The sequence below is a fragment of the Dipodomys spectabilis genome, unplaced genomic scaffold, assembly GCF_019054845.1.
Source record: "Dipodomys spectabilis isolate Male_0828 unplaced genomic scaffold, ASM1905484v1 ptg000017l, whole genome shotgun sequence".
NCBI classification, from domain to species: domain Eukaryota; kingdom Metazoa; phylum Chordata; class Mammalia; order Rodentia; family Heteromyidae; genus Dipodomys; species Dipodomys spectabilis.
In genome coordinates, this window is record NW_024870694.1 from 19462114 (window position 1) to 19487793 (window position 25680).

Below are 25680 nucleotides of genomic sequence, written 5' to 3' on the forward strand. Positions count from 1 at the left end.
ACAGGAGATCCCAAACTGGAATGGAGGTAAGCACCACTTCACCGGCTCACATGCAAGACTTTTGTGCTGCTTCCAGTCCCTAAGAACTGCTTTGTCCTTAGCCTTGTGTTAGTTGTTTTTTTTTTTTTTGTGGGGGGGAGGGGTCCGGTCGTGGGGCCTGAATTCTGGGCCTGGGCGCTGTCCCTTAGCTCTTTAGCTCAAGGCTAGCGCTCTACCACTTGAGCCACAACGCCACTTCCGGCTTTTTTCCTTTTTGCTTATGTGGTGCTGAGGAATCAAACCCAGGGCCTTGGGCATGCAAGGCAAGCCCTCTACCACTGAGCCACCTTCCCAGCCCCGCCTGGTGTTAGTTTTTTTGCTTTCCTGTGTGTTCATCTGGGAGAAAGGGTTAACAAGCAACATGCTTGCTTGAAAGTTGAGAGTCAGAGTTGAGAGTTGTGGTTTTACAATCTATAAGTAGATGCGGTTTCACCCATTGTCTGAGGGTGGATCTTTAGAGATAGTGTTGCAGGTTAGAATTTATACAGTATTTCTAAGAAAGAAAATGTGTCCAAATTCCAAACAACTAAACACTGCATGAATCTGATGACCCAGGCATTTCACAGCTTGAGATTTCATTGGTCAAGGTCTGGTATTGTGATAAGCTCACACTGTGTGTGTGTGTGTGTGTGTGTGTGTGTGTGTGTGTGTGTTTTGGTTTATGTGGTAGAGGAACTGTTTATATATTGAGGAATTGAGGAATTATATATTGAGGAATTGAACCCAGAGCCTCATGCATGCTAGGCAAGCACTTTACCACTAAGCCACATTTCTAGCCCAGAAGCTCACACTTTTCAGACACTCTCTACTGACTAATAGCTACATGACTTTTCTCACGGTATCTATATTTTTGAAACTTGTTTATCTGTAAAAGTGTGTGTGTGTGTGTGTGTGTGTGTGTGTGTGTGTGTTGATACTGGGGTTGGACTCAGGGTCTAGGTGTTACCCCTTAGCTTTTTTACTCAAGCTTGGCGCTCTCCCACTTGAGCAATCTCCATCTCTAGCTTTTTGATAGTTAATTGGTGATAGTCTCACAGACTTTCTTGCTGGGACTTCAATCAGGATCCTCAGATCTCTGCCTCCTGAGTAGTTAGGATTATAATTCTTGAGCCACCTGTGTTCTTGTTCACTTCTCCTTGAACTCAAGGAATGCATGACTTGACCCTATTGTTCTACTCTGCTATGTTAGAAAGTGAGCATTGTTTGAGAACAGCCCCCAACCCATTTCCTTTTCCTAACAGTGCCCTAGTTTTTCTTGGGTGACTGTCTGCTCCCGAGTTTTGATTGACCTCCGAGTTGCAAAGATGAAAGGATGCTGGACACATGGCAGGGAGAGCCATCAGCTGCAAGAGCTAGCACCAAAAGGAGTCCAATTCCCAGGGTGAAGCAAGCCCTGGAGCCCCCTATCCAGAACCTTCTATTCACCTGGAGGTCTCCCTCTCTGTGGGTGGAGACAGTACTGATTGGAGCCTTTGGCTAAACCTTGGTTCTTACTTTGTTTTCCCTTAACCCCAAATCAGCCAGCACCAAATCCCCTTGCCAGGCCTGGAGAAGATGCCTGGAATATAGAGAATGACTGTGCAGGTGAAAACAAAAGAACAAGGATCTGCAATACATACTACAGAACTCTCACCTATGACTCCATCCCCACAAAAGCCTGCAGAGAACTCCACCTGGAAGCTTGAGATCCCCTTTCCCATGCTAGACTTGCCCTGCCATCTAGTGGTTTGTGAAGGGAAGGGTGGATGGCACTTCTTGGGTGGCTGGGCCAAGAGCAATTGGCAGGCCAGAGGTACTAGGAACAGCCCAATGAGCATTTCAACACTTAGGAAGCCCTACTAAGGATGTCAGGACAGGAATCACCCTGTTCTTGAAAACGTCCTATCTACCAAAGATCACAGAAAGTACTTTTCATACTTTCTATCTTTTAGTCCTCCCTGCAGCCCTGGTGAGGATGGGAAAGCTGACACCAGAAGTCAGGTGACCTGGACCAGTCACACAATGAGGAGTGGCAGAGACAATCAAATCTGTCATTCTTTGAACTCACATCAGGATTTCCAGGGAGGTTTTACAGAGAGAAATCTCCTTTCATGTCCCTTCTGTCTCTGTCCTCTCCCTAAATCCTACCCATTCCCAAACATGAGGCACTTTTGTGCCTCTCTTGGTTCCCAAGTCTCTCTCCTGAGCAACTCCAAAGGGAAGTTTTGTCCCCTTTGGCCTGGAGACTGTTAGGGAGGATAAAGACAGTGCTCTGTGTGTGTGTGTGTGTGTGTGTGTGTACCTGCTTGTGCTCAAACCACCATAACTTCCTAGACAGCTATGATAAGTGCATATGACCCTGTCCAGCTCTTCATCCTGACAGTGCTGGTTGGAGCCTTTGGGTAAACCCTAATTCTTACTTTGCTTCCTTTAGCCCCAAATAAGCAGTGAAGACAGCATTAAATCCCAGTACCAGGCCCAGAGACGGTATGCAACAAACTGAGTGGTCTCTTGAAATTTTTTGCCCAGGCTGGCCTCAAATCAAGACCCTCCTGATCTCAGTCAGAATCCTAAGTAGTTAAGGTTATAGGTGTGAGCCCCTGGCCAACAGCTACTGTCAATAAAATTTCAAATGTACTGACTGATGTGTGTGTGTTGTTTTTGTTTTTTGTATGTTTTGTGCTGGTTCTGGGACTTAAACTCAAGACCTAGGCACTCTCCCTGAGCTTTTTGCTCAAGGCTAACACTTTATCACTTGAGCCATAGCTCTATTTCTGGCTCTGTGCATGTACATGTGCATGCACATGCACACACACGCGCGCGCACGCACGCACACACACACACACACACACACACACACTGGAGACAAGAGTCTCCTGGACTTTCTTACCTCAGCTGACTTCAAACTGTGATCCTTAGATCTCAGCCTCCTGAGTAGCTAGGATTACAGACTTGAACCACTGGCACCAGGTTTGAACTAGCTTTTGAAAATTTTCCCCCTTGTTATGAGTGTATGGTCCCTAAAATCATTTCAGGTCAGCCACTACAAATCTTGATTCTAAGGCCTGAAAAGACTTATGCTTTCCAGAAACAAGGGTTGGGGCTGGCCTACAGCTACCCCTAGCTTGTCTCAGGCAGAAAGAACCAAACTGCCACCCCAGGTGGCAAACTCACAAGGCCAAAGGACTTTCCACAAGGCCAAAGTCTTTCTCCCTCTGGGGGACTTTGCAGTTTATTGAGGGAACAACAGCATTCTTCCAGCTGGGATCACACAGATGAGTAATAAATCACCTATTATTAGTTTAGTTTCCGGTTTTTCTTTCTTTTCTCTTTTTAGCAATTTATCTAGGCACATTTTCCATGCTGAACACCTACAGTAGAATTGAGGTTAATATTCCTCAAATGGATGCAGCTAGTGATTTCTGCCCAAGAACTGAAATTTGAGTGCAAGAAATTCAATATTATGTACCTGACAAACCACACCTCTGTGGTTCCTTAAAAGGCAAAAAGGTTGTGTTTGGCATCACAAAGACTCATCCTATTGGGTTAGAGTTCAGGCCGTGATTTTCTTCCACCCAGGAACCACTGTTCGTGTTCTTGCTCTGATGATAAGGCCTTTTGATGATTCCTATCATCCCCCTCATCTAATTATTTCTCTTTTATATGGCCAATTTATTTGCTTAGTCAATCAATTATTTACTTAGTCAATCAATAGTCATTAATGACCTATTATGTACCAGATGCTGGGAAGAATATTAGTCACTCACAGCCATAAATAAGATAATTATAACAAAGAGATTTTAAAAAATGCGAAGGTACTTCCAGAAGCCTTCTGTCATCATGTCTTTCCATTTCTCTCTCCTTGAAGTCCTTGCCTCCTGCTTCTTGGCCCTCATATACTGTGATGTTCTGGGTTTTGCTTGGAGTTATATGGTTGGGTGGTTCCCTCAAGCCCTGGCTGGACACAAATCCAACCAAACACTGAGAAGGAACCAGAAAGCTTCATTGGAGAATGGACCAGTCCAGTAAGAAAATGCATAGGGAAGTGGCGCTGTAGCTCAAGTGGTAGAACGCTCGCCTTGAGCTAAAGAGCTGAGGGACAGCGCCCAGGCCCAGAGTTCAAGCCCCAGGACTGACAAAAAAAAAAAAAAGAAAGAAAATGCATAGGAGGGGAGAAAGAATTCCACAAATATACCACTAGTGTTGATGTTGAAAAAAAAAAAACAACTATTTGTAAATCTAGGCACTGATAGCTCATGCCTATAATCCTAGCTACTCAGGAGGCTGAGTAGTTCAAAAGCAGCCTGGGCAAGAAAGTCAATGAAACTCTTCAACTATCCAGCCAAAAACTGGAAGTGAAGCTCTGGCTCAAGTGGTAGAGCATCAGACTTGAACAGAAAAAGCTAAGAGACTCCCAGGTCTTAGTACTGGCACCAAAACAAACAAACAAAACTGTGAAGTAGATAAAGAGTACATGAACAGATGAATAATTTAGCGATGATTCATTCAATCAATAAATGATTTAACGAGTGAATTAGAGAGTAAATTCCAACCAAGCAAACTGAATTTTAGAGTTTTTAATCATTGTGTCTATTCATTGAACACCATGTACTACCAAAAGTTCTCTATAAAAAATGTTCATCTTTTGAAATTCAAGTTCTTTAAAATTTAATAAGAAGTTTGTAATGCACTTGAGCAGATGGAGCTGATTGAGTTCAGTCAGTGAGGAGAAAGCTCATTCTTAGTAGGGAAGGTTCCTCAAGCCAGAGCTTTTTAAAATGACTTGGCTTTGGAGAAGAGAAAGCTAGAGAAGGTGATAGAAATTTGGGGTTCTTGTTTATTTAATAGCTCTAATACCCAGTTATTAGTATCTTTGAAATGATCAATGTGATGTTTCCAGCTGAAGATAAGGCTGCAAAGAATTATTGGATCTGTTTGATTTGGGGTCCATCTGAACAGCTGATTTTTCTACATGTCTTAAAAGACTTCCTGGTGCTTCAAGATAAACTGGCTGAGCTTTTGATTCTGGAGTTGAGGATGCGGGAATCTTGACATCTCCATCTGGTTTCATTTGGTAGAAATGAAACATGTTGACCAATTTCTTTGCTAAAGGGAATCCCAGTTTCTCATATGCTTCTGGTGAGATCTTTTAAGAACAAACAGAAAATGTGAGAACTCACATTTTAAAAAGTCTGAAAAGATAACATTTACCTTAATGAAGATCCAGGTCCACAATTCTTTAACTCCAAAATCCAACAAACTCTGAAGTGGTTTTCATAGATAATTTAGCGGGAAATTGACTTTCCTGAATTCACTGAGTGGTACCACCTGATCTCAGCTATTCAAACTTATCTACAGTCTTTATATATCGCTTTTAGTAGAAATAAACACTTTCTCCAGTGATGCATTTGATTCTAAATTCTGGCTCCAGCCCTTGCTGGTGATGTTTCCTTGTCCCAACCCGCAAGACGTCAACAAGGGCAGTGAACCTAAGCTAGAAGGAATGAAGGGACAAGAGACACAAAGAATGACAGCAAGACAAGGGTTCTGATCAAGCTGCAAATTTTTATTTTTCACACAGGGGTATTTATATGCTTGGAATAAGGAAGCTTTTTCATTGGCCGTTAAGGAAGCTTTTTCATTGGCGGTAGCAGTGCAGGATGTTTGCTTAGGGCAGGGGGAAAGGGTGGTCGTTAGCAGTTGCAGGATGTTTACTTAGGGCAGGATGAGGGTCGGATTGTGTAAACTCAGCCTCAAGATGTTCCAGTGAGATAGTCAAGCCTATTATGTTGAGAGACTCAACTTTTGGCTCCCGACATTTCCTAATTAATATAGACCGTCACTGATCTGAAAACAAAAGATTCTTCAGGCTGAATTGTTGTAGGCCCATGTATTCCAAATGAAGTGCTAAAGGTCAGTACTTTTCATCATTAGAATGCTACTCTATAATGCTTTCATTTGCATCTCTCCATGAGATTTCCCCCTCTCTCCATAATACCCTCCACACAGACAGGCCTATGGTGCTCCAGGCTGGCGCCAGGCCCTCTTTACTTAGCTCAGGCCCTCTCAACTTGCTCAGAGATGAGCATTTTTCCTTCAATCATTCTGGCCTTTGCCACAGTGAGACTGGCCCAAACAGAAAGGGGCTGCCTTCTGTTGTCTACATAAAATTCACTCCTCATATCCTTCTGACGCTAACTAGATCAATCACTATCCTACTGAATAATCACCTCAACTATGTGATCCTGTGTAATCTGTCTTCAGCTCTCCAGATAAACTCTGACTTCACAATCAGCCCGGTAACAGACATAGCAACCTACGTAAAAGTTTTGCATATAAAACTCAAGAGCAACCCACATGTCCTGCAATAGATTAGTAAAATCAATGGTGATATATCTACTCTGAGAATTTTTTTTTTTTTTTTTGCTGGTCGTGGGGCCTGAACTCTGGGCCTGGGCACTGTCTATCAGCTCTTCAGCTCAAGGCTAGTGCTCTACCACTTGAGGCACAGCGCTACTTCCAGCTTTTTCGCTTATGTGGTGCTGAGGAATCGAACCCAGGGCCTCATGCATGCAAGGCAAGCGCTCTACCACTGAGCCACCTTCCCAGCCCCAAGAATATTATTGTTAGTAAAATAAATGTTTTTAAAGAAATTTAGCAAAAACAGAAAAATGATCAAAATATAACATTGAGTGGAAAAGCCAGATACAAAATGGAATGTTTCATGTGATTTTAATTATTAACTATAGAAACATGCATATTAGATATTCTGGAACAAGTTTAGAAGAAAGTCTGCTGAATCTTAACAGTTATCACTAAGAAATAACTTTCATAATTTTCATAACTTTTTCATAATTTTCTGAGTTTAACAAAATAAACATTATTTTTTCAAAACCAGAAAAAAAATAAAACTAAGTGAATTTGGAAATAGAATCCTACATATAAAACACAGAAGATAACATTCTTGATTTTTCAATTTGGGGAAAAATTTTTGGCGTTTTTTTTTTTTTTTTTAATGGGATCTGTTGCTGTTTGGGAGACAAGTCTTCTAGAATCCACAATCGCCAGACTCAGTCTCCTGACACAGAATTACAGGCCTGCACCACCATTCCAGGCAACTTTTAAGGATGTCTCTTTGAGTCACTCTTTCATCCTGTAACTTTGCTAGCTAACATACCTCATTAAAATAAGATTCTTAACTGTAATTTTTTTTGGGGGGGAGGACGGGGGTCATGGGCTTGAACTCTGGGCCTGGGCGCTGTCCCTAACTGTAATTTTTTTTGGGGGGGAGGACGGGGGTCATGGGCTTGAACTCTGGGCCTGGGCGCTGTCCCTGAGCTCTTCAGCTCAAGGCGAGCGCTTTACCACTTGAGCCACAGCACCACTTCCAGTTTTTGCGATTTGTTGGAGATTAGAGTTTCATGGCCTTTCCTGCCGGGGCTGCCTTTGAACCATGGCCCTCAGATCTCAGCTTCCTGAGTAACTAGGATTATAAGCGTGAGCCACTGGCTCCCGGCACACTACAGATTTTTAAAGGATTTTTTGAGATTTGTTCTGTCTTTCTGGCTAGATTGTTTTGTTGGGAAGGGTGAGAGGGTAGTCCAGATAGGAAGCCTGGAGCACCACCTTGTGGCCAAAAACATCTTCCCACAGGCTCAGCATGGTGTCTAAGCTGTAGATAGTGTGTGGAGTTGTCTTTGAAGGCTACCCAGTCTTCTGAGAATGAACCCACTCACGTCCCAAACACCTTCACACTTTCTCCTACACTTCCCTGGGCACCTACAGTGCTGAAAATCTGGGTGAAACAATTAAGTACCTATACTGCTGTGTCCTATTACGATCATGGCGACTTCTTAGGTATCAACAGCTGAACGCCAATTCTACTGTAACCTCTTCTGAGATAGCACCAGATTCCTAGGAAGTACTTCGTATACACCTACCAAATGCCTAACCTTAGGGTAGTCTCTTCATTGATAATCTTTTCTAATTTTAAAAAGATCTCTCTGAAGTCAGATGCAGGTGGTTCATGCCTACGTACTTAGAAGGCTGAAATCTGAGGATAGTGGTTCAAGGTAGGAAAATCTGTGAGACTTTTCTCTCCAATTAGCCAAAAAGCCAGAAATGGAGCTGTGGGGAAAGTGGTAGAGTGTCCCTATTGAGGGCGGTGAGCCTAATTGAGAAGGAATGAACAGACAAGAGAAATGAAGAATGACAGCAAGACAGGGATTCTGATCAAGCTGCAAATTTTTATTTTTCACATAGGGGTAGTTATATGCTTGGAATAAGGAAGCTTTTTCATTGGCCGTAGCAGTGCAGGATGTTTGCTTAGGGCAGGGGGAAAGGGTGGTCGTTAGTTGCAGGATGCTTGTTTAGGGCAGGATGAGGGTCGGATTCTGTAAACTCAGCCTCAAGGTGTTCCAGTGAGATAGTCAAGCCTATCATGTTGAGAGACTCAACTTTTGGCTCCCGACATCTCCCCCTTTCTTATTTAGAAAATTGACCATCAATTGTTGGTGCTCTTTTTAAGGGGGTAACAGAGGCTCTGTTCCTCTAAGGGCCCAGGGTTTTCCCTAGCGAGCGTCCTCACTCGGGGAGGGGAATTTTACAGGCCTTGGCATGTTTTTTGAGGAGACGGCTTGTGGGTATGCATGCCAACCGTCATGCACCAGAGCTTGCCACTCAGGGGTCTTGGGTTTTGGGATCTCGCGGATCCATTCCCCTGCAGTCTTACCTGCACCCTTGATTAGAGCATTTTTTCTTCCTCCCATAGGTGCATTCTCCCCCAAGCGCAGGGGCCTATAGGAGGAGGGGCGAACCTATCCCTTATGGCAATAGGTCTTGCCCATTGAATGGTCAGGAGTTATGAATAAGGAGAAGGGCTTTCTAAATAAGAAAAAAGAAGGGGGGGGGGAGGTTTCCCACTGGAACAAGCTCATGGCAAAACACTAATTAAAAGCCTGGGGTAAATCCTAGATCTTAATGACTTGGTCTGCCATATCAAGGCGATGGTGATGAACCTGTATGGGCTTAGAAGCCAAGAGATCAATCTGTTATTTAATAAATTCAAACAGGAGGGTCCATGTCTAGAGTTCTAGCTGCATCTGTAAGAGAAAAGGAATCATCCTCAGGGGGAAGTTTCCAACCCTGGGTTGTGGTAAGCCATTAATTAACCTGTTTTATCAAGCGTTCTGGCAGCCACTTTGGGGCCGATACTAAAAATCCGGATACCCAAGCCCATGTTTATCTGCTTTTTGGGTAGCTTGGATGGGCTCAACGGTTCCTTGTCCTGATTTTCCAAGACCCATACCAGGGACAAAATCCATACGGAGCATTTGATGTGTAACCACAGAATTGGGACTAGCAAGGAGAATTGGGACTAGCAAGGATAACTTCCATCTGGGTCAAGATATCCCGGCCCCATAGGTTAACAGGGAGGTCAGGAACAACAAAAGGAGTAACAGTTCCTCTATTGCCCTCTTTGTCAGTCCAATTAAGAACCTTGGAGCTGACCAAAGAGTTTTTTGACTGCGGTATGCCTTTAAGGTCAGTTAGGGACGAGGTAAGGGACCAACTTGGAGGACAATATTTTTGGGAAATAACCGTGGCATCCGCACCAGTATCCAAAATTCCCTGAAACACCTTTCCTTCAATTCACAGGGTGAAGGTGGGTCTTTTTTGAGTGATAGGCTGAACCCAATATGCATCAGAAGACCCCAAAGAAGCAGTTCCTCGCAGTGTGGTCTGAGCAGTGGAAGAACCCCCTGAATTTAATGGGAGCAGTACCAATTGTGCAAGCCTAGTTCCAGCTGGAATAGCTGCAATCCCATTAATGGCCGTGGCCAAAATTTTTATTTCTCCTGTATAATCATTATCAATAATACGAGGAAAAACTTGGACACCTTGTAAGGTAGCAGAGGCTCTTCCAAGAATAAGGGCACACATATGAGACGGAGGGGGTCCCAGGGTCCCAGTGGCTATTATTTGAGGTCCTTGTACAGAGTCTAGTACTGTGTCGGTGGCGGCACAGAGGTCCAGTCCTGCACTGCCTGGGGTTGCCCGCTGGAGGGCGGCAATCGTGGAGAGAGGTGGGGGGCTTGTGTTGGACCAGGAGTTTGGGAGGAGACAAACCTATGGTCCCTGGCCTTGCCTTGGGGATAGTCTGAGCCAACAGCCTTGAGCAGAATAGCTCAGGGAGAGGGAAAGGAAGGGGGGAGGAAGATGGGAGGAGGGAAGGGAGAGAGAGAGGGATGAAAACAGGAAGAGGGAGAGGGGAAGGGAGAATGAGGGAGAGGGAGATCCTAAGGTGAATGCTATCATCTCACTTGACAAATGGAAAGGCTGAGGTGGAGTGGCTGAATTCTTTGCTTCCATTGGCTAGCTCTGAAGCAGTGAGAACTGATGAGAGCACTAAGTGAAAAAATTATACCTCAAGTCTTCAGATTCTTAGTTCCTTTCCTTCTCTCCAAAAGTAACTGGACTTTAACAAAGCTGACTAAGCCAGAGAAATAAAGCCACCTGAGAGGGATTGAGCCAATGACATTACACATTACAATGACTGGAATTCTCCTTAATATCCTCAGCCTAAGTTCAACTCTACCTAAATCCACTGAAAACTCTTCCAACTTTGTAAGTCAGTGAGATGTTAAGCAAGATCAGTGTTCTTATAATCACAATGATGTCTCCTGAGAACTCACATTTGGAACCAGATGTGATGTATAGCCCTTGGAAGGCTAAAGCAGAAGGACTGAGAGTTTGAAGCCAGCCTATACAGTGAAATCTTGTCTCAAAGCCAAAAATCAGGCTTGGGGCCTGACTCAATGGTAAAGTGCTTGCCTAGCATGAACGAGATCCCAGTTTTAATCCTCAGTACCAAAAAAACCTAATAAATAAAAACACCCTCACTTTGCATCATGGATCTCCTTCCCAAGATTCTGGGGTGGGGGGAGGAAACCCATCAGCATATTGCTGTACTGTTAGTGCTTCTGCACTGAGGCCCACAGCCTTGCCTAAGAGCTCCTCTGGAGAACTAAAAATGCGGATGGCAACTGCTCTGCCATTAGCCACAGAGATCCCATCCATCGGGACATCCCCCATGGGCAGTGCTAATTTTTTTTTAAATAGCTAATTATATCATAGTCATGGTATAATAAGCCAAATAAATCAACCACTTAAATAAAAGATTGGATCCAAGAAATGGAGGCATGGAGTTTTTGTTGTTGTTATGATTGGTTGTGGTACTGTTTGGTTTTGCTTTGAGTTGGGGTTTATTTTTTCTTTTGGGGGACAATGGGAGGGCACAGAAAAGGAAGGAAGAAAGGCAAATAAATGTGACCATGCTATTCAGTATACACTTGTCTGAAATGACCAATGTAACTTGTGGGCAGGGATGGGAGAGGGAAACTGGGGAAAAGTAAAGGAAGGGGTGACATTGTCCAAAAACAAAAAAGAAATGTACTCAGTACCTGACTTATGAAATGGTAACCCTCTGTACAACACCTTAAGATAACAATAAAATTATATTTAAAAAATTATTAGCTGGGCACTGGTGGTTCATGCCTATAATCCTAGCTACTCCGGAGGCTGAGACCTGAAGATCATAGTTTGAAGCCAGCCCAGGCAGAAAAGTCAATGAGACTCTTATCTCTAATAAACTATTCAGAAAAAGCTAGAAACGGCACTGTGACTCAAGTGGTAGAGTACCCCGCCTTGAGTAAAAGAAACTCAGGGCCAGGTGCTGGTAGCTCATGCCTGTAATCCTAGCTACTCAGGAGACTAAGATCTGAAAATCACGGTTCAAAGCCAGCCTGGGCAGAAGATCTGAGAATCACGGTTCAAAGCCAGCCTGGGCAGGAAAGTCTGTGAGACTCTTATCTCCAATAAACTGCTAGAAAACCAGAAGTGGCGCTATGGGTCAAGCAGTAGAGTACTCGCCTTGAACTGAAGAGCGCAGGACAATGCCCAAGCCCAGAGTTCAAGCCCCATGACCAACAAAAGAAAAAAAAAAAAAAACCTCAGGGACAGCCCCCAAGCCCTGAGTTTAAGCCTTAAGACTGGCGTGAGCACACGTGTGCACACACTCCCCCTCCCCACACACACACAGATTGGAAAGGCAATTGGAATGGTTTGTCCCAAAGCTTTATTCGATTTTTTCTTTTCAACATGTCAAATAAGAGGTGGAGCCTGGTGGAAAGGTCATTGATGGTACATCCTTCACAAGGAAGAAAGTTTGCAGAAGGAATTAAGATCGTTCTTGAAGGACTTCAAGTTGGTTCTCACAGGCTTGTTAGAAAAAGAGTAAGTCTGGCCAAGACACCACTGCCCCACACTGCAATCCTAGCTACTCAAGAGGCTGAGATCTGATGATCACAGTTTGAAGTCAACCTAGGCAGAAAAGTCCAGCAGAATGTCATTTTGGAGAACTGGGCCAAGTGGTAGAGTGTCAGCTGTGAACAAAAAAGCTGAGAGCTTGAGGCCCTGAGTTCAAATCTTAATACAGGAAGAAAGAAAGAAAGAGAGAGAGAGAGAAAGAGAGAGAAAGAAAGAAAGAAAGAGGGGGAAGGAAGGAAGGAAGGGAAGGAGGGAGGGAGGAGGGAAGCAAGTTTGGCCTTCATAAACGTTAGCTATGCTGATAGTAGGCTTGGTTTTTCAGACTTAGGGGCCCTAGAAGGGGTACTCCTCTGATTCCACCTCTTTTACCAAGGGCTAGTCTACTGTGTAGATCATAGACTCTATAGACTCAGTGCAGAGAACCTGTGATTTGTGGGACTTGGTCCTTTAACAGTGAGATCAAACAGTGGGATCCATGTCTCCCCTGTTGCCCCAGCTCAGAGGATGAGCTAGAAGGGTGCTTGGCAATTATTGTGTTCCATTCCCCCCATTTGACATGAGGAAACTGAGATGTGAGGTCACAGAGCTACCAGCTTCCATGAGAGTCAGCACATTAGAACTGGAAGGACAATGCTTTGTACCTGTGCCCTGGATCCAGCCTCTGTTCTCTGAAGTGTGATGCTACATACAAGCTTATTCTGTACCCCACTTAGGACTCCAAATGATAGGTCCCTTGAGAGGGAGCAGGGAAAGGGGAGAGGAATGGAAAGAGGGAGGGAGGGAGGGAGGGAGGAAGGAAGGAAAGGAGGGAGGGAGGAAGGAAGGAAGAAAGGAAGGAAGGAAGGAAGGAAGGGAAGGGACGGAAGGAGAGGCAGGCAGCCAACTGTCCCTTTAACTTCTGCTGCACCCTGGCATTTACCTAAGGCATTGTCATTGCCATCGCCACCAAAGGCTTTCACTGTCTTGCACAGAAGCGAGAAAGTTTTCAAAGTAAGCTGCTATGCAGACTCAGGACATGGGAACTCTGAGAGATCAGATATACTCTTCCACTTCTCCCTTGCCATCCAAGAGTGGCACCGGCAGCTGGCCCTTGCTCAGCTGCTGGACGTTCTCCAGGCCACTGAAGACCTCATTCTTCAGTCCCAGGCATTGGCATCATCTGTCACTAATGTTCCCTGAGGGGGGAAAAACAAACAAACAAACAAACAAAAACCCAGATTCTTCATTTAGACCACTGTCTTTGTATGTATATGAGAGGGATGGAAAGTGCTGGGTCTCCTCCAGCCCTAACAGGTCTTCATATTTGTGGAGAAGATGCTCTTCATGTTAAAATCTATCCAGGTATGCTGTGATGCCTGATGGTGTTAACTAACAGAAGCTACAGGACAAACGCCAACACCCAACTCTGCAGCCAGCTGTGCCTGCCACTTCTGCATCTAGGTGAGCTTATCCACCATGCATTTCAAATTGATTCATCTTTTTTCTTGTCAAACACACACACACACAACACATATATAGCTATATTGCAATTTTCAAATAATACTTGTGGGTGGTATAGATCTTACAATACAAATATAATTCCTTGGGCTGGGAATGTGGCTTAGTGATAAGAGTGCTTGCCTAGCATGCATGAAGCCCTGGATTCAATTCCTCAATACCACATAAACAGAAAAGGCTGGAAGTGGCACTGTGGCTCACTGTGGTAGAGTTCTAGCCTTGAGCACCTAGAGGCTCATGGACAGAGCCTAAGCTCCGAGTTCAAGCTCCAGGACTAGCCTAATAATAATAATAATAATAATTCCTTGTGCTTTCATGATGATTATTGCCCCCCAGAAGTAACCACTTTGATCTCTTTTAGCTGTTTATTTCTTTAAAAAAGTTTATGCTGCCAATTCATATTTTTCAATTTGAGATATTATTTACTAAACTCCTACCAAGACAAAGATTTAGCATTCTGGCTGGGCACAGATGGCTCACGCTTGTAAACTACTCAAGAAGTTGAGACTTAAGGATTGCAGTTTGAAGCCAGCCTGGACAGAAAAGTACCGGAGACTCATCTCCAATTAACCACCAGAAAGCCAGAAGTGGAGGTGTAGAGCACCAACCTTTAGTGGAAAAAGCCAAGTGAGAGTGTGAGGTTCTAAATTCAAGCCCTAATCTCAGTAGCAGCTGTGAGAAAAGGCCTCTTTTTCTATCAAAGTGTTTTGCTTCTTTCCTAATCTTGAGAGAACTCTTTTTCTGTAGGGTTCCTGCTATGGCCAAGTGGCTTGTTAATTACATTTTAGTTACAACCTTTTCCTGAGCACTTTAATTAAGAAATCCTGTTAGAAGCTCCTTGACTTTTAATTACTTCCTGTTAATAGAGCCACATCCTTTTTGCAGACTGTGAACCTGAGCTCAGACAATGTGTTAGGGATAAAATGGGAGCAGCATGCCTGCTTTGTGTGCTTGTTTATCAGATTTTTGGCAGATGGCACATCCTTGTACAGAAGTCAATTTTGCCTTGAAAGTTCCTTTCTAGTGGGTGTTTTTAGTCCTGTGTGACACCCCAATGTCGGGAGCCAAAAGTTGAGTCTCTTAACATGACAGGCTTGACTATCTCACTGGAACATCTTGAGGCTGAGTTTACAGAATCCGACCCTCATCCTGCCCTAAGCAAACATCCTGCAACTGCTAACGACCACCCTTTCCCCCTGCCCTAAGCAAGCATCCTGCACTGCTACGGCCAATGAAAAAGCTTCCTTAACGGCCAATGAAAAAGCTTCCTTTTTCCAAGCATATAAATACCCCTGTGTGAAAAATAAAAATTAGCAGCTTGATCAGAATCCCTGTCTTGCTGTCATTCTTCGTGTCTTGTCCCTTCATTCCTACTTGCTTAGGTTCACTGCCCTTCTTGAAGTCCTGTGGTCGGGACAACTGGTGCCCAACGTGGGGCACCAGCCTCTGACTAAGGAAGGAACGCAGTCCTCCAGGAAAACTTGGCCAAGTACAGTCCGAGATCGCCTCGACAGAACCCGCCGAGAGACAGATCCAGGAGGAGAGTGAGGACGATACAAGGTGAGTGACCCACCATGGGACAAGCAATATCGTCACATGGTCTTGAAAGATTGAAATTGGGGCTATGTCCATTTTACAATATGCTAACTGCTAATTCTGCTTCTGTAAACCTGCTTGCACTAACACTGACTCTTCCCCTCCCAGAAATAAGTTAAAAAGTTGCAAAGTCCAGATGCAGGCCCAGGGACAAGGTCTGCAAACAGATAAAGAACAAAAAAGTATGTTCTTCTAAATTCCTGTTTAGAAACTCTCAGCAAGGGGCTCAAGCAAGGACCATCTGGCGAGCCCAGCAAACTAAGTCAAATGTCAACCAATCACGAGCCTGTAACTATGTGGACTCCCCCCCCAGGGAAGCCTCCCCCTAGAGAGCCAACCAGTTTACAACTAGTGTTACAAGACTTCCCACACAACAAAATGATTGCTGGAGTATATGATAATTTTTAACCTGAGCCAATCCTGGGGAGCCTGTGGTCTTATGCTAATCCTGTGGTTTTTGTCTTTAAAAGTGCCTGTAACCACTGCTCGGGGCTTCCAGTCTGCCTTGGACAGGGAGCCCGTTTGTGCAAATGCCTAATAAACTCCTCTTGCTTATTGCATCTGCTGGTTTGGAGTCTTGGTTCTTGGGGTGCCCTCCCGTTGAAGAAAGCATCCCAGTGAGTCTGGGGTCTTTCAGTCTATTTCTGTCAGACCTCAAGGAAGCCCTCAAGACACAGGGAACGCGAGTTAAGAAAAAGGATTTAGAATTTTTCTCATACATAGAGGACTTGTGTCCTTGGTTCCCCCTTGAAGGAACCATAGACGCAAAAAGATGGCAAAAAGTAGGAGATTGTTTAAAAGATTATTATGAAACCTTTGGTCCAGAAAAGGTTCCTGCTACCGCCTTTTCCTATTGGAATTTGATGAATGAAATTTTAAAATGTTCTCTATTTGATAATGGAATTTTAAAACTTGTAAAAATGAGAGAGGAGGTTCTCCAACATGCCTCTCGGCCCCCCCGCGGCTTGCCCATCGGTTGTATTAGATATGCCTTCTGGTCCATTTACTGAAAATCCTGTTCAAGAATCTAAAACCTCCCTAAAATCTCTTGAAACTCCTTCTCAAAAGGTAGATGAACATTTTTATCTTGTACTCCAGGCTGCCCATTCCCCTCAGGATAATTTAAGCCCCGAGGACAAGGCCACCCTGGAAGAGGAGGCGGCCCAATACCGTCAGCCTGATTGGCCCCCCTTACTCAGTCACCCCCTACCTCAGACTAAACCCTCTACCCCAAATATTCCGCATCCCTCCTATGCGCCCCCTTCCTTTTGTGGCCCAGCCCTTCAAAGGCCCACTGCCCCTCCAGATGTTTTTTCTCTCCCCCCTTTACTTAACCTGGCCCCTTTACGCGAGTCCCTTCAACATAGGCGAGAACACCTTCAACTTTTAAAAGAACTGCGGTCCCTTGATTATGAACTCCACACACTGGCCTTGGCCCATACGCCAAAACCGCCTAATAAAATTAAGGTTAGATCACACCATCAATCAGTCCTCTCCTTTCCAGTAACTCAGAGCCAGACAGATAGGACCTCAGAGGGTGAGGAGGACGAATCAGAAGAAGAGGAAAAGGAGGATGAGGAACAGGATACTGGGGATGAAGAGGAGAAACCCACCCAGGGAAAAGGCCAACAAGAGTATAAGAGGCTTAGCCTTCGGTTTGTTGAAAAGCTTAAAAGCATGTGCCCAATATGGCCCGACTGCCCCTTATAGGTTAGCCTTGTTAGCGAACCAAAGTGCGCGCTGGCTCACCCCTAATGATTGGAAGTTCCTGGCCCGCGCCACCCTTAGTGGGGGTGATTTTGTTTTATGGAATGCGGACTTTAAGGAATGATGTAGAGAGACCGCGCAAAAAATTTGGCTAAAACATCTTCAAAAACCTGGACCTATACTAAACTTTTGGGTAATGCGCCCTTTGATACCAATGCTAAACAGGCGCGCTTTCCTGCCGGACTTTTGGCACAAATTCAAAACGCTGGCCTTTATGCTTAGAAGTGTCTCCCTCAAAAGGGATCGGCTACTACTTCCCTGGCAAAAGTTAGACGGGCCAGATGAACCCTACAGTGACTTTGTCTCACGGCTTAACTTGGTTGCAGAAAGGCTTCTTGGGCCAAGTGAAAGTGCCTTTGTTAAACATCTTGCCTTTGAAAATGCTAACCCGGCATGTCAAGATGTCCTCCCGCCACATAAAAACAAGGGTGACCTCTCTGAGTCCTTTAGGCTTTGTGCTGGAGTAGGAACCGCTCACACCATGGGGCTTGTCATAGGTGCTGCCTTTACCAAGGCATTTCAAAGTTCAGTCCCTGGCTCACTTACTTGCTTTAATTGTAAACAATCTGGTCACTTTGCGCGTGAATGTCCCTTGGGCAAACAAAGCCAAGGGGCAATGCCCTCCCAAGCTACAGGTAGACCACTCCCTGCCACTCTTTGTCCCAAATGTGGTAAGGGCCGTCATTGGGCCAACGAATGTAGATCCAAAACAAATGCCCTTGGACAGCCCATTCTCTCTCGTGTTTTGGGAAACTTCCCTCGGGGCCAGCCCCTGGCCCCCACTATCCCTAAGACAAGCCCAGGGGCGATAGGATTTGTCCCCTCCCAAACTCCGGTCCTACACAAGCCCCCCACCTCTCTCCACAATTGCCTCCCTCCAGCGGGCAACCCCAGGCAGTGCAGGACTGGACCTCTGTGCCGCCACCGACACAGTACTAGACTCTGTACAAGGACCTCAAATAATAGCCACTGGGACCCTGGGACCCCCTCCGTCTCATATGTGTGCCCTTATTCTTGGAAGAGCCTCTGCTACCTTACAAGGTGTCCAAGTTTTTCCTCCTATTATTGATAATGATTATACAGGAGAAATAAGGCCATCAATGGAATTTCAGTCATTCCAGCTGGAACTAGGCTTGCACAATTGGTACTGCTCCCATTAAATTCAGGGGGTTAGTGGTAGAGCGCTTGCCTTGCATGCCTGAGGCCCTGGGTTCGATTACTCAGCACCACATAAGCAAAAGGAAAAAAGCCGGAAGTGTTGCTGTGGCTCAAGTGGTAGAGCGCTAGCCTTGAGCTGAAGAGCTGAGGGACAGCGCCCAGGCCCAGAGTTCAGGCCCCACGACCGGACCCCCCCAAAAAAATAAAAATAAATAAATAAATTCAGGGGGTTCTTCCACTGCTCAGACCACACCGCGAGGAACTGCTTCTTTGGGGTCTTCTGATGCATATTGGGTTCAGCCTATCACTCAAAAAAAGACCCACCTTCACCCTGTGAATTGAAGGAAAGGTGTTTCAGGGAATTTTGGATACTGGTGCGGATGCCACGGTTATTTCCCAAAAATATTGGCCTCCAAGTTGGTCCCTTACCTCGTCCCTAACTGACCTTAAAGGCATACCGCAGTCAAAAAACTCTTTGGTCAGCTCCAAGGTTCTTAATTGGACTGACAAAGAGGGCAATAGAGGAACTGTTACTCCTTTTGTTGTTCCTGACCTCCCTGTTAACCTATGGGGCCGGGATATCTTGACCCAAATGGAAGTTATCCTTGCTAGTCCCAATTCTCCTTGCTAGTCCCAATTCTGTGGTTACACATCAAATGCTCCGTATGGATTTTGTCCCTGGTATGGGTCTTGGAAAATCAGGACAAGGAACCGTTGAGCCCATCCAAGCTACCCAAAAAACAGATGAACATGGGCTTGGGTATTCGGATTTTTAGTATCGGCCCCAAAGTGGCTGCCAGAACACTTGATAAAACAGGTTAAAGGCTTACCACAACCCAGGGTTGGAAACTTCCCCCTGAGGATGATGCCTTTTCTCTTACAGATGCAGCTAGAACTCCAGACATGGACCCTCCTGTTGGAAGTGTTTCTTTTAAATGGGTTTTGTATATGGTGGCCTTGGCCTTCCAGCTACAAAAAAATCTCATGACCACTCTTTTTGGTGTCCCCTGTGAATGCAAAGGGGGATTTTATTCAGCCCCCGGTAGCTGGAGCCAAACGGTTGACTGTGGAAACAAAGTGGCTTACCTTCGCGCAACAGTACAGACCAACATCGGAGGATTGCTTTAAATAAGCTTGTAACTTTTATTAAACAACAGATTGATCTCTTGGTTTCTAAGCCCATACAGGTTCATTACCATCACCTTGATATGGTAGAACAAGGCATTAAGAGCTAGGATTTACCCCAGGCTTTTAATTAGTGTTTTGCCATGAGCTTGTTCCAGTGGGAAACCTCCCCCTTCTTTTTTCTTATTTCGAAAACCCTTCTCCTTATTCATAACTCCTGACCATTCAACGGGCAAGACCTATTGCCATAAGGGATAGGTTCGCCCCTCCTCCTATAGGCCCCTCCGCTTGGGGGAGGATGCACCTATGGGAGGAAGAAAAAATGCTCTAATCAAGGGTGCAGGTAAGACTGCAGGGGGATGGATCCGCGAGATCCCAAAACCCAAGACCCCTGAGTGGCAAGCTCTGGTGCATGACGGTTGGCATGCATACCCACAAGCCGTCTCCTCAAAAAACATGCCAAGGCCTGTAAAATTCCCCTCCCCGAGTGAGGATGCTCGCACGGGAGTGGAGAAAAACCCTGGGCCCTTGGAGGAACAGAGCCTCTGTCACCCCCTTAAAAAGAGCAGCCAACAATTGATGGTCAATTTTCTAAATAAGAAAGGGGGAGGTGTCGGGAGCCAAAAGTTGAGTCTCTCAACATGATAGGCTTGACTATCTCACTGGAACATCTTGAGGCTGAGTTTACAGAATCCGACCCTCATCCTGCCCTAAGCAAACATCCTGCAGCTGCTACGGCCAATGAAAAAGCTTCCTTATTCCAAGCATATAAATACCCCTGTGTGAAAAATAAAAATTTGCAGCTTGATCAGAATCTCTGTTTTGCTGTCATTCTTTGTGTCTCTTGTCCCTTCATTCCTTCTCGCTTAGGTTCACTGCCCTCGTTGACGTCCTGCGGGTCGGGACAACAATCCTCAGATCTCAGCCTCCTGAGTAGCTAGGATTACAGGCGTGGGCCACCAGTGCCCCGCCTTGGAGTCTTTATACAGTTAGGAGGCTGCAGGCAACCAGTTGTTACAAAGGCCTGAAGCCCCCAAACACACATAACACAGCTAGGAAACAGGCTAAAGAGTAAAGAAAAAACAAAAACAATATCAACGATCCAATTCCGCTCCAATGGAGAGCTGAACTGGGATGCCATGATGAGTGGAGACTAGCCAGGAGGCAGAACACTGGATCCCATCATGGAGACACAAGGGGTGGCATCCTAGCAGCGGGGCTGGTCCAGGCCTCAATAGGTGGCCACAGGGGGTAGATTCACAGTAAATTCCCAGTCCCAGGCACTGGACTGCCAGATTCAGTAACCTATCAGCCAAGTGCCCACCCCTATCTCCAGGTATCCAGGATGTAGGTGATGGGCAGGGGATTTCCTTCCCCCAACATGAAGACAAGATGCCAGACCCAACCTTCTACCATATGGCCAATATGGCGCTGGCCAGACCTGACCTCCTTACACCTCAAGCAACAAGATACTTTTAACATTTCCTCTTGTGGGCTTTCCGACCCACATTTGCAGGCTCTAAAGTAAAAATCAGGACATTAGGAAAATGAGCAAAGTCAGTATGCATGTAAAAAGAAGGATATTTTTACCTGTTGCTCCAAACACTGCAATTACTTTTCTGGCAGCCATGTTACTCAGCATAGAAAAAGGTGGTGGCGTGGCCCATCTCCCCCCAGGGCAGCCACAGCCCAAATGCAGAGCTGCTTTTTGTGTGAGAATTATAAATGAACCTGAGTTCACACCCCTTTAGCTGTCCTCCCTTCTGAAGTTTTGATGGTTACCAGCACCCAGTTTACTCACTCTGACTCCAATTCCCTAAGAAGTCATTCTTCAATGCCATCATTTGTGAAGCAAATCTGTGTTGAGTGCTTTTGGAAATGTGTTTTTGGTTTTTTTTCTGTATGAGAATTATAAAGCAAGTGCGATTGCCACCCACGCACCTTGCACTGCCCCTCCATTGTAAAATAATTTCTATTAGTTAACTTGACTCTACAGCTTCTTCCTTTATTTCCCTTTTCCTCTTTTCCTTTTCCCTTCTCTTTTTTCCTTTTCCTTCTCTCTCTCTCTTTTTCCCCCTAAAATGCAATAATAGTTTAAGATAATGAAAAGAAAAGTGAAACGTGCAAACTATGGTCATCTGATGTAAGGTTTTAGGTGAAAAAAGGACCTGGCAGAGAGGAATAAAAAGATTGACAGGAAAGTTTACTGGAGCACAGGCAAACTCCCTGGTTGGGATCAGAGAGAGGTTGCGCTCAGTTTAGTTGCAGCGAGCTTTTTTTTTTTTTTTCTAGTGAATTTCTTTTTTTTTTTTTAATTTAATTTAATTTTTTTGGTTGGTCATGGGGCTTGAACTCTGGGCCTGGGCGCTGTCCCTCAGCTCTTCAGCTCAAGGCGAGCGCTCTACCACTTGAGCTACAGCACCACTTCCAGTTTTCTGGTGATTTATTGGAGATAGGAGTCTCAAGGTCTCTCCTGCCCGGGCTGGCTTTGAACCACGATCCTCAGATCTCAGCCTCCTGAGTAGCTAGGATTACAGGCGTGAGCCACCAGCGCCCGGCTAATTTTATTTTATTTTTTTTGTGAACATACTGTACAGGCTGCAATGCTTGATAAGAAATGCAGCGAGCTTTTATAGGCAGGGTAAAAGTGGAACTTTTAGTGAGCTTAGTGAGCGGGGACTTGTGGCATGTAGCTTGTTTCCTACAGTGGCCTGACACCTACTATTCTAAAATTATGTAACTATGAGATATGCAGTTGTTTTTAAGCCAAAAGTTTTCTATACTAACGTAATTTGTGTGTGTGTGTGTATGTGTGTGTGTGTGTGTGTCTGCCAGTCCTGAGACTATGCTCAGGACCTGAGCATAGTCTCTGAGCTTCTTTTGCTCAAGGTTAGTGCTCAACTGCTTGAGCCACAGTGCCACTTCTGGCTTTTTCTGTGTAGTTTATTGGAGATAAGAGTCTCCCAGACTTTCCACCTGGAGCCTAAAGCTGTGGTCTTTTAAGTAGATTAATCCTTACCAGCACAGTTCCCATAAATAAATCCACCTACTCAGATAAAAAGGGCAAAGAGTTTTTATTAGCCACGTGGCAACAACAGCCCGCTACCCCATGGGGTAGTGGGGCATAGCAGCCAGACTCTCTCAGTGTGGCTTATAAAGGAAAGCGGCCACACACAGGTAGTGGTATACAGAAAGAGCCACACGTAGGTGGTGTGTATACATGACAAATAGCAATTTCCAATAAACAAAGCAATTAAGTTGGAAACAAAGACCACATTCTGGATTTTCCCTTGGTTAGGAGTTTAACTGATGTTTACCAAAACATGTTCCAAGCTTCCTATTTATCAAAACACCTTTCACACCTCCCAACCTTCCTATTTACTAAGTCTAAGGCCAAACCACTTCCAGGTTTCCAGACTTTTCTTGAATTCTGCTGTTATTTATCACATTTCAGTAACCTGACATTTAACTTGTTTATTATTTCATTCTTTACTTTGGGTCTTTACCTCTAGAATTTCCCTTTAATAATTAACTGGGAGTTTCTCTCTACAAAGAGGTTCTGTCTTAAATGTTTTGCCCTATTTTTAATAATCAATACTTTTGCTCTATCTCTGATTTTGCATTTTACGTAAGTAGCAACCCACAGTGGATACAGCTGAGGGCAGTGGATCATGCCTGTCATCATAAGTACTCTGAAGGTGGATTGCAGGAATATCATGGTTTGATGACAGCCTAGGCAAAAAATTCATGATATCCCCATCTCAACCAATAAAAATCAGTGCACAGTGGCATGTACTTTATTGTAGCAAGGAAGGAAGTATAAATAGGTCATCACTGTCCAAGCTGGCAGGAACAAAAATCCAAGCCTCTATTTGAAAAGTACCTTAAGCAAAAGGGGCTGGAGGTGTGGCTTAAGTAGTAGAAGACCTACCTGTCAAGCACCAAGTCTGAGTTTAAACCCCAGTGCTGACAAAGAATATCACACACACACACACACACACACACACACACACGCAGAATCAGTGTTTGGTTTGGTGTTGTAGCTCAGTGTTAGAGTACTTACATAGCAGGCATAAGGCCCTGGGTTCTACCTTCAGCAAAGAAGCAAGTAAGCAGAAAAAAAAGAAGGAAGGAAAGAAGGAAGGGAGAAAGGAAGGGAGAGAGAGGAAGAAAGAGAAAGGAGGGAAAAAAATAAAGACAAAGCTCATGCCTCTGATCCTAAACACTCAGAAGTCTGAAATCTGAAGTTCAAAGTTTGAAGGCAGCTGGGGTAGGAAAGTCCATGAGATTCTTAGCTCCAATTAACCACCTCAAAAGCTGGAAGTGGAACTGTGGCTCAAGTGATAGAGTGCTAGCCTTGAGCAAAAAAGAAACTCAGGAACAGCACTCAGGTCTTGAGTTCAAGCTTCAGGACTAGCACTAGATATATACATACATACAAAAAATACTGTATGCTAATGGAAAATAGTCACCAACAACCTGTTTTGTTGTTGTTGTTGCTCACTTGTTTTGTTTTTGATTGTTTTATTTTAGCACTGGGATTGGAACCAAGGGCTTTACACATTCTGAACAAAGTGCTCTACCACCGAACCACCCTGCCCTTGCTTTTGTTTTTGTTTTGTTTTTATTCCTGACACAAGATCTCACTTGTAGCTTAGCCTGGCCTGGATCTCTACCCTTGTGCTTCTACCATCCAAGTGCTGGGATTACAGGTGCACTGAAGCACTGAATGGAAGGGAAGCAGGGTGGGTGGGGAACGAGGAGAGGTGAAGGAAGGGTCGGGGAAGGGAATAGAAGGAAAGGAAATGGAAATGGGAAGGGAGGGAAGAGGAGGAGGGAGAAGAAAGGGAGAAGAGAGGGGAAGAGAAGGGAAAATGAAGAATTTCAGAATGTCATTCTTAGCCCAGTTTCAGTGTTCACAGACTCTCTGTCCACCACAATTTCCTTGCAGGACAACACCTCCCCGAATCTGCCCTTTCCTCAAGTCCAGTAACAATATCCAAGGAATCAAAGTAGCTTTAGGACCTAGATTGAAAATGCTAGCAGGACTGGGAGAAGGGTCTGACCAGTGAGTCACTTACCTCTGGATAAAATTTAAGAGATTAGGAGGCTAAGGAGAGGACACAGAAATGGTAGGACAAAAAGTGAACAAATCCACCAGTGGTACTCAACAGACACTATGTTGAAAATGAATTATACAATTTGTGGGAGGAGACAGGAGGGAAAATCTGGAAGAGAGCCAGGGAAGGGGGTGACATTGTTAAAATACAAATGTACTCTACTTGATTTATGTAACTGTAACCCCTCTGTACATGACATTCCCATAATTTAAAAATACATTTAACCTGAGTGCCAGTGGCCCATGCCTGTAATCTTAGCTACTCAGGAGACTGAGATCTAAGGATTGCTGTTCAAAGCCAGCCCTGGCAGGAAAGTCCAGGAGACTTTTATCTCCAATTAATCCCCAGTAAACCAGAAGTGGTGTGGTGGCTCAAAGTCGTAGAGCACTAGCCTTGAGTAAGTTTAGGGACAGCCCCCAGGCCTTGAATTCAAGCCCACAACTGACAAAAATAAAAACAAACTTAAGCGATTGCTAAAAACTCAATCAGATTCATGTTTTAATGTGACATTAAAAAAAAATTCAGCCAGGCACCGGTGTCTCATGCCTGTAATCCTAGCTACTCAGGAGGCTGAGATTTGAGGATCGCTGTTCAAAGCAGCCCAGGCAGGAAAGTCCATGAAACTTTTATCTCCAATAAACCACCAGAAAACCTGAAGTGGTGCTGTGGTTCAAGTGGTACAGTGCTTGCCTTGAGCTGAAGAGCTTAGGGCTAACGCCCAAGCCCAGAGTTCAAGCCCAACGACTGACCAAAAAAAAAAAAAAAATCAATAGAATGCATTCCTACTAAGTGTGAGTAAGGTTCTGTATTCAAGCCCTAGTACCATCAAATAAATAAATATCCTTGAGACAAAGACATCACAACTTTAAAAAGAAGACAGGATCCAAGAGAGTGAAAATTAGGATGAAACAATGTGCTGAGTCCTGAAAAAAGAGGGACTCCTGACATTCTTAGATTTACCAAAGACAGCCACTACTTTCTTGAGCACAAAGTATGTTGATTTGCATAATATCCTCCTCTTTTCTCCCCACCCCCATTTGTGCTGGGGATTGAGTCTTGCACAAGCTGGGAA